The 15,011-nt window shown below is 39.4% G+C and overlaps 1 long non-coding RNA gene across 1 annotated transcript in view; it reads right to left on the reverse strand.

The window, feature by feature from the left end:
• The window catches only part of LOC105103274 (uncharacterized), a 96,204-nt gene that overhangs the window by 45,575 nt on the left and 35,618 nt on the right, over window positions 1-15,011 (reverse strand). Inside the window, exon 3 of the long non-coding RNA XR_838450.3 lies at window positions 10,763-10,894. This is a non-coding gene — a long non-coding RNA (uncharacterized LOC105103274). The remainder of the gene's footprint in view (window positions 1-10,762; window positions 10,895-15,011) is intronic.

A 15,011-nucleotide genomic window follows, 5' to 3' on the forward strand; every position in this document is an offset into this window, starting at 1 on the left:
GAAATAACAATAATAAAGGAGTCAGGCAGATGAGGAATGGAGCACCTTTGTGGTGATGGGAGTAATTATCTTTTTATAACAGTTGAGTGTGAGACTTTGAGATGACGTTGTGGGAGACATAGAGTAGACAGATGGATAGATGTATGAATCTGTGGGAAAATGTCAAGGATAAAGATAGAGAATTGAAGTCATCAGGAACTGAAATCATGAGAGGAAATGAGATCACTCTGGTAGAGTTCACAGCATGAGAACAGTGGGTCGAGGATGGACATCTGGAGAATACCATAATTTAAGAGATGAGCTTAGGAAAAAAGCCTAGAAAATAAATCACATCGTTTTCGACCACAATTCCTTTCTTGATGAGACGGCATGACTCCAATTACTCTTTCTAGTTTCCTTGGACACGTAGAGCCCCTGGAAAATCATTTTCTTATCTTTGGCAGCTCCTTCTCAATGAGTAACGATTTCAAATAATTATTACCTGCCTGAAGTTTCTAACCCAAGATCCAGGCCCTCTGTTCTTTGCTGGCAACCTCTACCTGCAAGGCTTGAAATACAACATACCCCTCTCCATTGTAAACAATTATTTCAGAGGACAAATCTTTAAAAGCAACACAAAGAAGGGACTAGCTCTCTGTCACTAATACTTCCACATCGACCTCTTATGTATGAGGGCTTTCTCCATTTCCCCCTAAAACCACCCTAAGTGTACAGGTTCTAAAGAAGCAGAGCCTTATTCCAGCCATCCAATTAGGAGCTACTTAACCAAAAAGGGACTCTACCAGCTCCTCCCATGCCTTTAACCTTATTTTTGATCTTTGCTGACTCATATCAAACCAATACTGCTGGTTAAAGATGCAGACTCTGTCAACATGAAAAAAGAAATTGCATACAGTTATCAAATCATCTGTCTTTCTCTTAGTTTCCACTGGCCTCCTCAGATTTAAATGTTGCTACCACACAGCTAAGAGGTGATAAGACGAATCTATGTTCCATTCCTCCATCTTCCCCTTGTCTTGGGGTGGAGGGAGGATGAAGAAAGGGTTGCGATTAACTTTATGTGTCAAATTGACTAGACTAAGAAATATCCAAATAGCTAGTAAAACATTATTTCTGGATGTGTCTGCGAGAGTGTTTCCAGAAGAAATTAGCATCTGAATCAGTAGACTGAGTGAAGAAGGTTGCTCTCACCAGTGCAAGTGGGCACCATCCAGTCTGTTAAGAGCCTGAACAGAACACAAAAGCAGAGGAAGGGCAAATTGATTTCTTGCATGAGCTGGGTCATCCACTGTCTCCTGCCATAAGACATCCGCGCTCCTGATTCTTAGGCCTTTGGGTTTGGGCTGGAACTATACCACTGGCTCTCCTGGGCCTCCAGCTTGCAGATGGCAGACCTTAGGACTTCTTCTTCTCCATAATTGGCTCACTGGTTCATGTGAGCCATTCTCTAACAATAAGTCTCTTTCTAGATATATACACCTCATGGTTCTGTTTCTCTGGTGAACCCTGACTAATATGAGGCCCAAGATAGGACAGGGAATTCCTAACCAATGTAACAGGAAAAAATGAAAAAGAAAATAATAAGCCAAGTATAAATTCATAGGACTATGCTGAGATTTAGATGAAGCAAACATATGTGAGAATATCAAGTTCAGAGTATTCAGAGATTAAAATAAAGGTTCAAGTCACAGAGGTAATAAGAGTTTAGGTTAGAAACAAGAATACTGGAAGTGAGAGGAGTCCTGGGGGTTGTTAAAAACTAGGAAAATGTTTGTAATTTATATAAAGATGTAGGGTAAAGCTTAAAAGTCAAGGGCATGAGAAATCGCATCAATGACACTCTGAGCAACATAGAAAGAAGAGAAAGCAAAAAGAATGAGCGAAAGCAGTTTGAAAGTTATATTTTAAAAAAGCAATGAAGAAGGCCTTTAAGAAGGTAAACAAAGAAAAGAAACTAAGTTTACATCATCTGACACCACTGAAGGGATGGAATGAGTTAGGAACTGAAATAGGTCCACTGATTGGACTATTGGCAAGCCATTTATGTCCTTGTCAATATCTGTGTCTGTACAGTGATGAGGATGGAAAGCAGAAATCAGTGGGTTGTCAAGTAGACGGGAAAAAATGGCAGAGATCAAGCAAACATTATATTTTCAACAACCGTAGCTGTAAAGAGAAAAATAATAAAATGATAGCTAGAAGGAGGCAGAAGGAGATAGAAAAAGATAGAAGTTAAGCTTTTTTTTTTTCTTTTCAGAAAGAGATTTGAGCATTGAGCATGTTTTCCTGTTATGTGCCAAATATGAAATCCAATTTGAATTGCTTAAACAACAAAGGGAATTTACTGGCTCTTTAAAGTAAAATGATCCAGAAGGAGAGTCAGCTTTAAGAATGGTTTGATAAGTTTCTGCTTCTCTAGTGAAAACTGGTCACTAGCGTCCACAGTGGGATCAGCTTCCTTGAGACCTCATGGCTTCCCCAGTTAGAATTTGTTGGTGAGAGTAGGGAAAAGGAGGTGACAGATGCTGGGAGAAAACCAGAAAGTGACTCCATTACAGTCCACACCTTTGGTTACAACAACTGACATCCAAACATACCTTTGATCCCACACTTTCAAAAATACCGGTGCCAATGTGAAATATATTCCCTGCTTCCCCAAATGGAGTGAACTCAATAAACCTTTCCCATGACCTCATCTAGGCCAAGTCCACGGTCTCTGTGACAGGTGCAGCCTTTTCCAGGAGGAATGGCTCCAGTACCTACAGCTAACTGAGAAGTCCAGCACACAACACCCAGCAGCTACTAGTGGAAAGGAAACAGGATCATCATAATAAAACCTCCCACCTGGGGAAAAGGAGAATTGAAGTCAAGCGCTCTCTTTAAATGGCACAGTTCCTAGGACAGTTTTCTGGGGAGAGTTTCCCTGTCCATTTCCCTCCATTGCTACATCAGTGATGGACACTGGAGTGGCTGCCTTATCTGAGAGCTGACTATTTTAGCAGTCAACTTTCTGACAGTGTGAATTTGGGGGTCTATGAATAGATTGGGGGGTGAGCGGATACAGGCTATTTTTAGCCAGGCTGGGTTGGGTTTTTGGCAAAACAGCTCTCTCAGGAAATGAGAAGGACTCTTAATCTATTTGTTTCTAGCCCAGATCAGGGTTAGTAGTTAAAGCCACAGATGTTATCTGGTAAGAGCTGTTAAACCCTGACCTGGGCCTAGAAGTTTCTGTTTCCTAGTAGCCCAGCTTTAGTTTCTCCCATTCGCTTAGCCCTCAGTATAATAGTTTCTACCCAAAATCTTAAGACTGACAAGGCAAATATAAGGGGTCCCTTACCCCCTAGGGGGAAACTAGAGAAGGTTCAACAGAGGAACTGGGAAGAAGATCGGTAAACAGGCCCCTCCTGTACTCTGACTGTACCTCTTCTGAGTCCTCTCTCTCCCGGCTTCTGCTTATATTTACCTCAGTTTGTGGCCAGGAATTTAGTCCTTCTGACCCTATGAGAAACCAGATAACCAGATTTCAAGTCATGTTTGATAACAGTCTGAAAGCAGAAGACATTCCTTAACAAAATATCTCCTTTCAACTTCCAGGAGGCCTGATTTCAAAAGAAGCGTTATCTCTTTATCTTAAGACATTATGGAACACTAAACATAGACAACATACTTTAGCACTGATTTTTCTTACATGATTCTTATCCCAGAATTCAACAGGCCATAGTTTAAAAAAAAACAAAAAAACAAAAAACTCCTTTGTCACCACAAATAAGAAAAGTTCACTTTCCAGCACAAGACAGAGCAATTCACCACCCCTTCCTTCTTTGGTTCAGCAAGTTCTACATTTTTATTCACAACATCTTATTTTCTATTGTCGAGTTCAACGTCAGTCTAGTTCAGTAAGACTCATTATGTGGCAACAATAAAGGTGAGTTTGCTTTGCAGGGTTTTGGTTTTGGTTTTTGGCTTTGGTTTTTGTTTGTTTATCTCATGCATTTGAAAAAATCCAGAGACAGGACAGTCCTCAGTTAATTTTTGATCCAGGCTCCATTTCTCTGGCTCTCTCTCAGATCTGCTCATCTCTGTGCAGGAACATCATCCCCTGGGTGGTTCCCCTTCTAATAACAAAAGCTAGGCAGGCTTAACATCTGCCCACCACAGAGACATGGAATTCCCACAACACTCTCTGGAATTTGAAGGATCTGTAATTGTCATGTGTCTACTACTGAACCAATCCCTAGGTCAATGTGGATAACACGGGCTGAATAATCAGTACTCAGGGAATTCTTCAGAACTGAATTATCCACTCAAGAGCCACATGGATTTGCAAAATCAGAAATTAGCAGCTTTGAAAGTTGCAGTAAAACAATACATCTGGGGAACAATTAAGCAATGCCCCTATAATACTCAAGAAGGGGAAATGGACGTAGTAAAGCAGGAATTATTCAAAGGAAGACGAGCCTCTCATTGAAAGAAGAGATAAACCAGAAGTGAAGTGGAAGAGCTTATCTGCAGGTAGCAGAAAGATATCACATATGGCAACATATTAATTAATTAATTAACAATCCAGACTGTATTTTACACTAACCATCACCACTGACAGCCTGCATTTCCAAAGTCAACCTGCCTTGCCTGGAAACAAAGTTCTCTTGAATTTTATTTCAATTAAAAATTTTATTGAGATAATTGTACAACCATATGAAGTTAAATAAGTAAACAAATAACACAAAGTGGTGAAGTCTACACTTTAACCAGTTTCTCCAACAGTAATTTTTTTTTCAGTACAGTGGCATATGGTAGCCAGGATATGTACGTTAATACAATCCACCACTTCTCTTGGATTTCAAAACCAACTGAAAACAATAGAATTGATTCATAATATAGAAGAGAAAAGCCTAAAGTTCAACTGAGGAATGGTTTGTCTGATGGCCTCTTTGCTTTTGAGGAAAAACAGTCATTTCAGATAATGATGTATGTGGGAAAAAATGGGAGGAAGAAGTTTGCAGTGAAACTTATTGAGAAATGCCAGGATTTTTCAAGAAAATACTTGCCTACATAGCAATCCATATTTAAACACTAATGATATTTTATTTGAAGAATGTGTATCTGTTGTGCTTTCTAGTAACGAGCCTGACAATATGATAAAAGCAACGATGACAACATTTCAGAGTGGGCTGGCTTTAAGTCAAGGTGATTAAAAGAGTATTTCTAAGTTTCCATGATGTATAGTTACTTACGGTTACTATGCTCTGCTTAAAATTTCTTTAACTATGTATTCCAAATTCATCAAAAATAGTACTGTATTTTAGAGTGAAATAAATACAAAGAGTGAGAAACAAAAACTCTACCATGAATGAGATTCAGCAAACCAATCTTTAAAAAAAAAAGTGACAAGTGACATTTTTCACCAAATGTAGAAGTAGGATTCTGCAGAAAATTTTGCTCTTCTTTACCAAAGGATCTGAATACACCTATAGAAATGTACATTCTGGGGTCTAACAGAATTTTTAAATAAAATATTATTTTTAAATGGCACATGGAGCAAAAGAAATCAAAACTCCTTACCAATTCTATAGTCTTCTAATTTTATATCTTAAAGCCATTTCTAAATTAATTTTATTCAGCTGAAGTTATTTATTGAGACCTATCCTATGACTGGCACTATCCCTGAATCCTGGGAACCTACTGGAATGCAAAGTAGACATAGTTCCTCCATTCTTCAGCTTACATTATATGTAGGAAGAAAGGGAAAAGTTTTAGAGGAAAACAAACATTTTTCTCCCCAAACTTTCTCATATCTGAAAGAACACTTGAGCAGAACACCTGGGTTCACATGGCTCTTTAAGGCAGGTTATCATTGCCTTAAACCGCACTCCTCAGGATTTTGGTGATTTAAACGAAGCCTTAGAGTGTCGCCTCGAAGTGGCAGTTTCAGTTGAACCCATGAAGTACTCTGCTTTCCCCACATCTATTTCTCTTAATATTGAGCCAAGGGTGACAGTCACACTTTTCCTGTAGTTTCCTTCCCAAAATCATTTAGGAATATAGCAAATTTAATTGAAGGTGGGAGAAGATATATAAGAGGATTTGCATTCAAGCAAGGCATCCATTCAAACTAAATACTGCAGCAGGGAGGGTGTAGCTCAGTGGTGGAGCATGTGCTTAGCACGCATGTGGTCTGGGCTCAATCCCCAGTAACTTCGTTACATAAGTAAACAAACCTAATTACCTCCCCTTAAACAAATCCAACTTTTAAATTTTTATTTATTTTTATTAAATAAACAAACCTAATTACCTCCCCCCAAACAACAACAAAATTTTTTTAAAAAAGACAAACTAAATACTGAAGCCTCTGGCTACCCAAATAGCTATGATTTGTTTTTTTCCCATGGATCATTTTATCCAATTTAGGACTCCGCCTAAACCATCTCTCTGGCCTTTCCTTCCTCACGTGGCCCTTTCTCTTCTCCGTCCATCCCTTCAGTGTAACCCCTGATGCGCCTGACTCTCTTCAGCCTCTTGTCCAAATGTAGTTATAAGCCTACCTTTGCATAATCCAAATTCATCAAATTCTGTATCATCCTGTTCCTCTGGAATGTGATTATAGCTTTAAATAGCAGATCTGTCCCTTCATTATTACATCATGAGATATTGCTATTGCAGGTCTGTAGTTGACATAAAAACAGTTGCTTCAGTATACTTCTGGGTGAAACAAGTGGAAAATGCATGTCCTAGTACCAGAGAGGAATTTGGGGACGGGGGGCAGGGGCAGTGGACGGCAGAAGTCACCCCTTGGACAAAAGAGTTCAAAAGAAACAAATGCAAGACATCACAAGACAGTAAAATCAGTTAAAATTTGCCCTCACCATGACCCCGCCACTCCACTGGGCTTTTGGACATGGTGTGCCTCCAACGGGAAGCGGGAGTAGAAAAGCCTCAGTCACTCTGGCGGGCAGCCCCTCAGAATGTAGGACGTGAAGCCATGAGAGCCTGGCACGGCCTCAGAAGAAAACAGGTGTGGCGCGGAGAGAGGTGATAGTAAGGCACGTGGCTAAGTTAGGATTGGGCTTGACTGCAAGTAACTGGAAATCGAACAAACAAGGACCAAAGGAAGGGTGAATGTCTCTCAAATAACAAGAATCTCGCTGCCCTAGGAATCAGGATGCTTGAATTTTTCTGTTCTGCCATTTTTAGCATATGATTCCCATCCTCATGTCACATGACAGCTGCTAAACCTCTGGCACTGCAGACAAGAAAAAAGAAGGGTGCAAAGGGAAGAGTGAAATCCCCTTCCTTCAAGGTTCGCCTTTTTCATCGGTAAGAAAAGGAGGGAAGTCCTCTCTCAGAATTTCCTTCCTTATCTACTTGCCTAGAACTATGTTGCATCCTTACTCTGGCTTACAGGAGATGGGATCTTGAGTGTATTTTTTTCTCTCTTGATTTTATAGAAGTCATGGGGGAAGGAGTTTATAACAGGGGTGGAGAGAGTCAACCCACTTGCACAACTGGAGAGGAGATGAATAGGAACCCCTCACGACTTCCAAGACCCAAGGAAAGAGAAACACAGTGAAACAGTAAGTTGCTCATCAGAAAGGTGCATTCACCTCAGGGACTCACATGTTCACTCAGGAACAGTAACTTTAAAATATCAGTGACATCAAGTGAGATGAAAGGTATTTCCCGCTGAAGCCACTTGAGAAGTCCCCAGTGTTGATATGGCATCTAGCAAATAGTGACATATAGGTATATATGTGTCAGGTGTGCATGTGTGTGTCTGTGTCTGGGTGTGTGTATGTGTGTGTACAGAAGGCAGTCGGAGATGAGGACAAGGGGGAGGAGAGAGAGGAGGAGAAGTAGTTGTCACCCGAAGATAAAAACCCTTGTTCAGGGACAAGAGAGCCTGGAACTGCATTTCAAATACCTCCAGAAGTATTAGAAAATAAGAGCATGAAGCTGGGCTATATTCCACACAACAAGTTAATCTGGAGAACACAAAAGAATTAATGGATTATGGTTTTACATAAATAATTGTATAAGCTTTGACCTACAGCAAACTTGGCCATACATTTGTTGGTTAAGTAACTTCATTTAAAATCTTTTTTTTAAATGAAAGGATAGGTTCTAAAAATATTTTCCAGAAAATTTCAGACAAATGCAGAAAAATACTGGTGGGCATGGGTTGCTAGCATATATTAATAATGTTCTGATAATGGACTACCAAGAAGTGTGAAAGTTGCCCCTGTTTCAAATATTTAATCTGGGTGCCAAAACAAAATTAATCAAAGTAGAGATAAATTGTGTTGTATTAAGATGTAAGATTTCTGATGTTAGTTTCTGCTTTTGAAAGAACACCAATAGTATTCTCACCGTGCTAAACATATATATATATTTTTTACAGGAGAAACTGTTCCAATTTTTCTTAGGTTCCAATATTTCAAAAGCTCTAAATTTGATCTTGACTATTGGCACTTTCATAATGCTAACACTCTTTTCAATAAAGACATGCAGACAATAGTGGATCAGGACATATTAACAATGAAGTTCCACATGAATATTTTGGAGATTTGTCACTCATAGTAAGAAAACTGGAGGAAAAATAGTCATGGATGGAATTAATTGGTTTTTGAACCTACTCTATCTGGTAAAGGAAGAAACTTATTTGGGTTAGTACCTGAATTATCTAGATCTTTCAAAAGAAAAAAAAAAAGACAACTAATTTCCCTTGATTCAGTTGAAAAATAAAAGCATTACATGAGAATATCTCATTTGAGTAATTTTCAAAAGTATCCTTCTTAATAATTTATTATTAATTATAAATAATGTTCATAAATCTAAAAACTCCACTTAAGGAACTATCCTATGATGCTGGTAGTTTCATTTACAAACACACTTACTGTGGTGGGGTTTTTTATTTATTTATTTATTAAACATATATTAACTGAAGACAAAAGACCTGGCACTGTTGTTCTATGGATCAGGAACACAGTGGTAAATAAAGCCAAAAAGTTTGTCCTGGTGGAACTCCTTCTAGATGGGGGTAGGAGCAACAGACATCAACACACATATACAAACATAGACATATCAAATGCGTTCAATGGGAATAGATACTATAGAAAACAAAAAAAGGACATAGGTAAATGAAGCTGGGGAAATTCTGTGAGTGGGCTGAAATTTTAGTGTTGACAGAAATATAAGAGAAGGTGAAGTTCAAGTAAAGGCCATGGAAGCTTTCTGGGGAAAAGCACAACTGGCAGAAGGCAAGCCGGGAAGGCCCGCGGTGCAGTGAGACCGGCAGGGAAGAGGCCACCAGGGCCAGAGTCGGATGAGGAAGAGACGGAGTGGTAGGAGGTGAACTCAGAGAGGTGTCGGGACACCAGACCGCTAGAGTCGTGTGAGCCCTCATTAGGACTTGGACTTGAAATTACAAATCTGGCTACAACAAACTCCTCAAATGAAATGAACAGTACACTAAGGCAGACTTAATATTTTTTTCAGGATGATGGGCTACAATACTGATATTAAAACTATGTGTATGAATATTTCCTAATGACATTGGAAAACCTCTTGGTAGAATGCTAAGTGAATGAAGCTGTCTACATTGTAAAAGTCAGCTGATTTTAAATATCTTTAAAAAAAAAGGCTAGAGAAAATCATGGAAGGAAATGTGTTAACATGTGAAACGGCAAATAATAAGATTATGGATGTTTTGTTTTCGTTAGCTTTTGTTTTTTCCCAACTTTTCTTCAACATGCACATAGAACTTTCATAACCAGAAAAGAATTTCAGTTAATTTTTTTTTTAATTGGATGAATTTTTTTAAAAAAAGGTGAGACCCTGAGGTAACCAGCTCTACGCAGCCATGTCTCTAGAAAAGCTACAGCTGTGGGCCCAGTTTTAGCAGCTCTGGCCTCACTCTCCTTGTATCATGAGTTGTCACATTTTTCCTAGTGACTGTCTATGCTGCTATTTTAATTATGTGGAGAAATAGCTGAGGAAAAAAAAAGGAACAAAAAACAAAACTGGAACCAAGTTCTTGGCAAAGACTAGCTATTTAGTGCCGGAGGCAAGCACAGACTGAACTCTGAGGCAGGATCTGAGGTAACTTTCCTCATGGTTCAAAGAATGCAAAATTCCTGGCAGAGAGCTGCTTGTTTTTCTAAATTGAATGAATTTGTTGCAAGAGATGGTATAGATTCTCTCATAGACCCAAGGAGGAGGCTTCAAATGAGATCTGTACCTGCTGATCTGCTAGGTGCAATTGTGCAACAGAGCCAGCCGCTCTGCTTCAGTTCTTCTTTATTCCTGGAATGACAGGGGTGGGGAAAGGGACAGCAGGTGATGGGAAAGCATTAAGCAACCCACCTGCAGACATTGCTTAAATCCAGGTTAGGTTCACAGCACCTCAAGCGCCATTTGGCAACAGATCTTGTTAGCAAACCCTCTCAAAACGTAGGAAGGAGTGGAGGTGAAGAAAAGTGTAAGCATGTTTTCAAAGAATACAAGATTTGATGAAGTCTAGTTAGGAAAACAAAATAAAAGACTGAAAAATAAAATAAAATAAAAAACCTGTGGAGACACAGGTTTATATGCTATCACATCAGCAATGTATACATTACACCGGACTTGTGATCCAAGGGGGCCTCGGACTAAGGAAGAGCAGAAACAGAGCCAGGAACGTAATATGATGGCAGTTCCCCCAGCATAGTGTCTTTCCAAGGGAACGTGCACACAAACAATGTACATTAAATGTAATTCTCTACTTCACCTCATACAAACAGATGCAAAGTTGAAGTCTGTTGATCTCCTTCCATTTTCCTGGCAGCCACAAATTCAGAGCTGTAGTACATGCAGAATTCCAGGACATGCAGAATCCAAGCAGACACAAGGGATTCCTCCTCTGAAATAGACAGAACTGATGTTTACTTAGGGGACTGAAGGAAATAAATGAGTTCTTAACATACCATCAGTAAGACTAACCATTCAACTTACCAGGTAATAAGTGAACTTCTACAAACCCCAAAAGTAAAGTCTTCATATGTTTCTGTGGAGATGTGCTTCCTTCTCTCTGCAACACTGAATGAACTAGCACTCAGGAGCTGAAAATCACACACGTGTGTGCACACACACATGCACGCACATGGACTCTGCTCAGCCATCAGCATAGCCAAAGTATCGGTAACGCCCATGAAGAATGAATGATGCCCAATTACAAACCGAGTTTTTACACAAGGTTGAGGGTGAGTAAAGAGATAGTTTCCTTTTTCAGCTCTGGAGGAAGCTATAAAAATTAGATTGATAGATACATACATATATATACATGTATATACACATATATGCATATTGATATATACATTCATGCATGCATACATACATTCATTAGCTATTCCCATTGTTGCAAATTAGTGACCTTGAATCTTTCGTGGCCAGAGCTGAGATCTTAACCTCAATGCAATCATAACATTTGTTTGTGCTTATGTATCAGGCCAAGAACAATAAACATTTCTTTTGCAATTCAATTAACCACCACCAGCACCCCACCCATCCCCTCAGTGTTACAACTAAGATCTACTTGGTATAGTCACTTCCGCTATATTCAGGAGAGAATCTCAACCCATGGCATTCCCAAGTATCAAATATGTTTTTCAAGTGGATAAACTGAAGAACAGAGACAAAATTTCTAGTGGTTCTATGTAATAGAAATAGGATACATGATCCCCGCCCTTGACCTCAGATCAAGAATGGGCTTGTGAGCTAGACTGAGGCTTCACCCCAATGTCCAAAGTGTTTGGTCCGAGAGGAGGGAAATTCCCCAAACCAGGCAAATCAAAGTACTTTCCTGGGTAATCTGGAGTTTGAGAAGAGAGTAGTTTTTGTTTTTGTTTTTCAACAATTTGATCTCAGAACTATAATTGATGCCAAAAATTTCATTATCCATTGTTAAATTAATTAAGTAAGGAAGCTATTAGATTTAGGAGGTGCTAATGCTATGGCAGCATGTATAAGTAAACCAAAACCTGAGCCTTTCATGCCACAAGGTTAGGAAATTGAAACCTAAATGCAACTAATCACAAACAGCCAACTAGGCTTTAAGCTCTAGTCAACCAATAATTTTCTCACATTGCTTCTGCCTTTGCTCTACAAAAGCCTGTCCCTGAGCTGCTTTTGGAGAAGCACTTCTAACCACTTCTGGTTTGGCGTTGCCCCATTCCAACTGATTTTTGTTCAGATAAACTCTTAAGATGTTTAACAGACTTCAGCTTATTTTTAGTTGAAGTGTAGTGGATTTACAATATTGTGTTAGTTTCGAGTGTTACAGCGAAGTGATTCAGTTAAATACATATTTTTCAGATTCTATTCCATTACAGGTTATTACAAGATATTGAGTGTAGTTCTCTGAGCTCTGCAGGAAATCCTTGTTGCTTCTCTATTTCGTACATAGTAGTTTCTATCTGTTGATCCCATACTCCTAATTTATCCCTTCCCCATCCCCTTTCCCTCTCGGTAACCATAAGTTGGTTTACTATGTCTGTGAGTCGGTTTCTCTTTCATATGTGCATTATTTTTTAGATTATTGTCTTTTTAACACTGTATTTCTAGCTGTGCTTTCAGGTGGCCCAGGAAAAAAGGGAGAGGTCAAGCCACAGGAGAAGCAGCGATGAGAAGGAGCCGTCCAAAAAGTCCCTCTTTTCCTTCAAGCAGCTCAAGCTGTACCACTTGCAACCAAGACTCCCGAGCAGCAGGGCCAGATACTCTTCAGGAAAGACGGCCAACAACACCTATTTTGTGGATGTTAAACCCAGTACAACTTCAAGGCAGCAAGGGCAATAGAACCTGACTTAGCATCCCTGTTTTCTTGCAGAAGCTTTCCCTCCCTCTTCTTCTCACGGTTTAGGAAACATACAAGAGTTTGAAAAAAAAAAAAGTCAAAGTTTTAGCACACCACCACTGCTCAGCCCAGTTTACCACACAGAAATGCCATCTGCTGAGCAGGCTTCAAAGCAGGTGAAGGCTGACCACACGGCCCTCCTCTCCGTTTTGCTTCCCTATCTTTCTGTCTCTGCTTCATGTCTCATGAAACTTTTATGTCTGAATGTTTAAAAAGTGATTTATGTACGATCCGCTGTAAGCATTTAGCTTGAGTATCAAATACATTTGTCTGCTGATAGATAAAAGAACAAAACTGTCTTCTGTCTCGAGCAAAACTAAAGTGAGGCAAATAGCGGTATACCTAAGAACCAAACTTTTTTTTTTTTAACTTGGCCGATCCTCCCTGCTGTGTGCATCTAATGTTTTGCCTCTGAGAATAGAACTTATTAGCAGCCCTAAAGTAAAAAAAAAAAAAAAAAAAAAGACAGGATATTTTCAACAAGGGCCTCCGCTTTGCCAAACATCCCAGAGTTTGTCTCCAAGGACTTGAAAAGAAAGGAAAGAATGAAGAACGGAAACCATAAAGCATGCACTGAGGCTATCATCTAATTACTGAATGAAGGGCACAGTTGTTTTGTCTGATTGCACTAAGCTAGTTATCCACTGCTAGCTTCATTGACAAAAGGGGAATCTACACAAATTATAGGGAAACTCAAGCACTAAAGGAATGTTTTGGTTCAGAGGTTTGCAATGACTATTGGCTTTGGTTTTTGGCAAAAATCTGTCTTTGCCGCATGAACTCGGCTGTGCTGGGTCAGCCTGAAGCGTTCCCAAAAGCCTAGAAGAGGACAGACTTCCTTGTCATCTGTATCCCATCAATAAATTAAAGTGATGTTCTCCAGCTCGTGTTTGTTTCTTGGCAGGGTAATCTACAATCAGAAAAAGAAAAGCCTTTCATTTGTGGACTCCAGCTAAAGGAAGGAAGCCTTTGTATGTGGATTCACTGGAGACCAAAATATTAAAAAGTGGAAGAGGAAAACCACATGCTACAGTTCTCCTTAGCAAGCGGCTCAAAGTTCTGGTTAAATAAATGCTTCAGCTCATTACGCAGAAAAGTCTGACTCTGAGAAGACAATACACTAGTAACAATATTGATACCTCTGAATGTTACAAACATTGACATTTTAACTAATGTTCCATTTTCTCCTACTGTTTCTTATCAGAAACACCTAAAAATTAGATACTTCAAAGAAACTTAAACTGATGACACATTTTAGCACAGTGCTTTCAGATTTGCACTTCACTTAAAAAGGAAGTGAGGAATCCAATGGAATCTGTATAGAGGGTAATATTCATAAGCCAGTGGCTCTCTCCCAAGGCTAGCTGCAGCAGTCAAATCCAGATTAGAGGTGAGAAAAATCACTGTACTGATTATCTGAACTCTCATAATAATGTATAAATTACATTATTACATATAAACTCACATAAATAATTTTAGCATTGAGAAATCTTACTATTTCTCTTGGTTCTTCAGGGGTTAACCTTGCCCTCAGATCAGTTGTGAACATTGGCTCAGATCAGTACATTGATGAGAATAGAACTAGTGTTCAACCGCCTGTAGGAGAGAAAGCACTGGGGTCTCCTGATCCCTTTTACGTCGACCACATTCGTCTTTGGCTTCCTTTTTTATCTTTTTGAAGCAGTCAAGCAAGAAATTCTACTCTAACACCTGTATCCTTTTAAAGAATATGACTTCTGGAGCAAATTTTTAGTACTTTATGACTTCATGTACCAGTGGTTCAGCTCCTTACAAGAGGGCATTAATTTGGTTTTTGTTTTGTGGTGGAGTCACTTACGAAAACCAGCAGCTGATCAAGTACAAGGGGTATGACTGGTGAGAATATTTGATGAAAACTTGAGAGAGGCGTTTCTTTGTACAAAAATGTAGATCTGGCTTCCGTTACTCAGCAGATAACTGAATGTGCACTTACCTAGTTTACTGGAAAGAGGACTAAATCACAAGTCAGGAGATTTTTGTTCCTAATTCTGGCCTTACTGAGTGCTGAGCAATATGCTCTCCAGAGCCAGACTGCCTGGCTTTGAATCTTGGCTCTGCCACTTACCAGCTGTGTCACTGGTGCTAGTCA

The sequence above is a fragment of the Camelus dromedarius genome, chromosome 13 (assembly GCF_036321535.1).
Source record: "Camelus dromedarius isolate mCamDro1 chromosome 13, mCamDro1.pat, whole genome shotgun sequence".
Taxonomy (NCBI): domain Eukaryota; kingdom Metazoa; phylum Chordata; class Mammalia; order Artiodactyla; family Camelidae; genus Camelus; species Camelus dromedarius.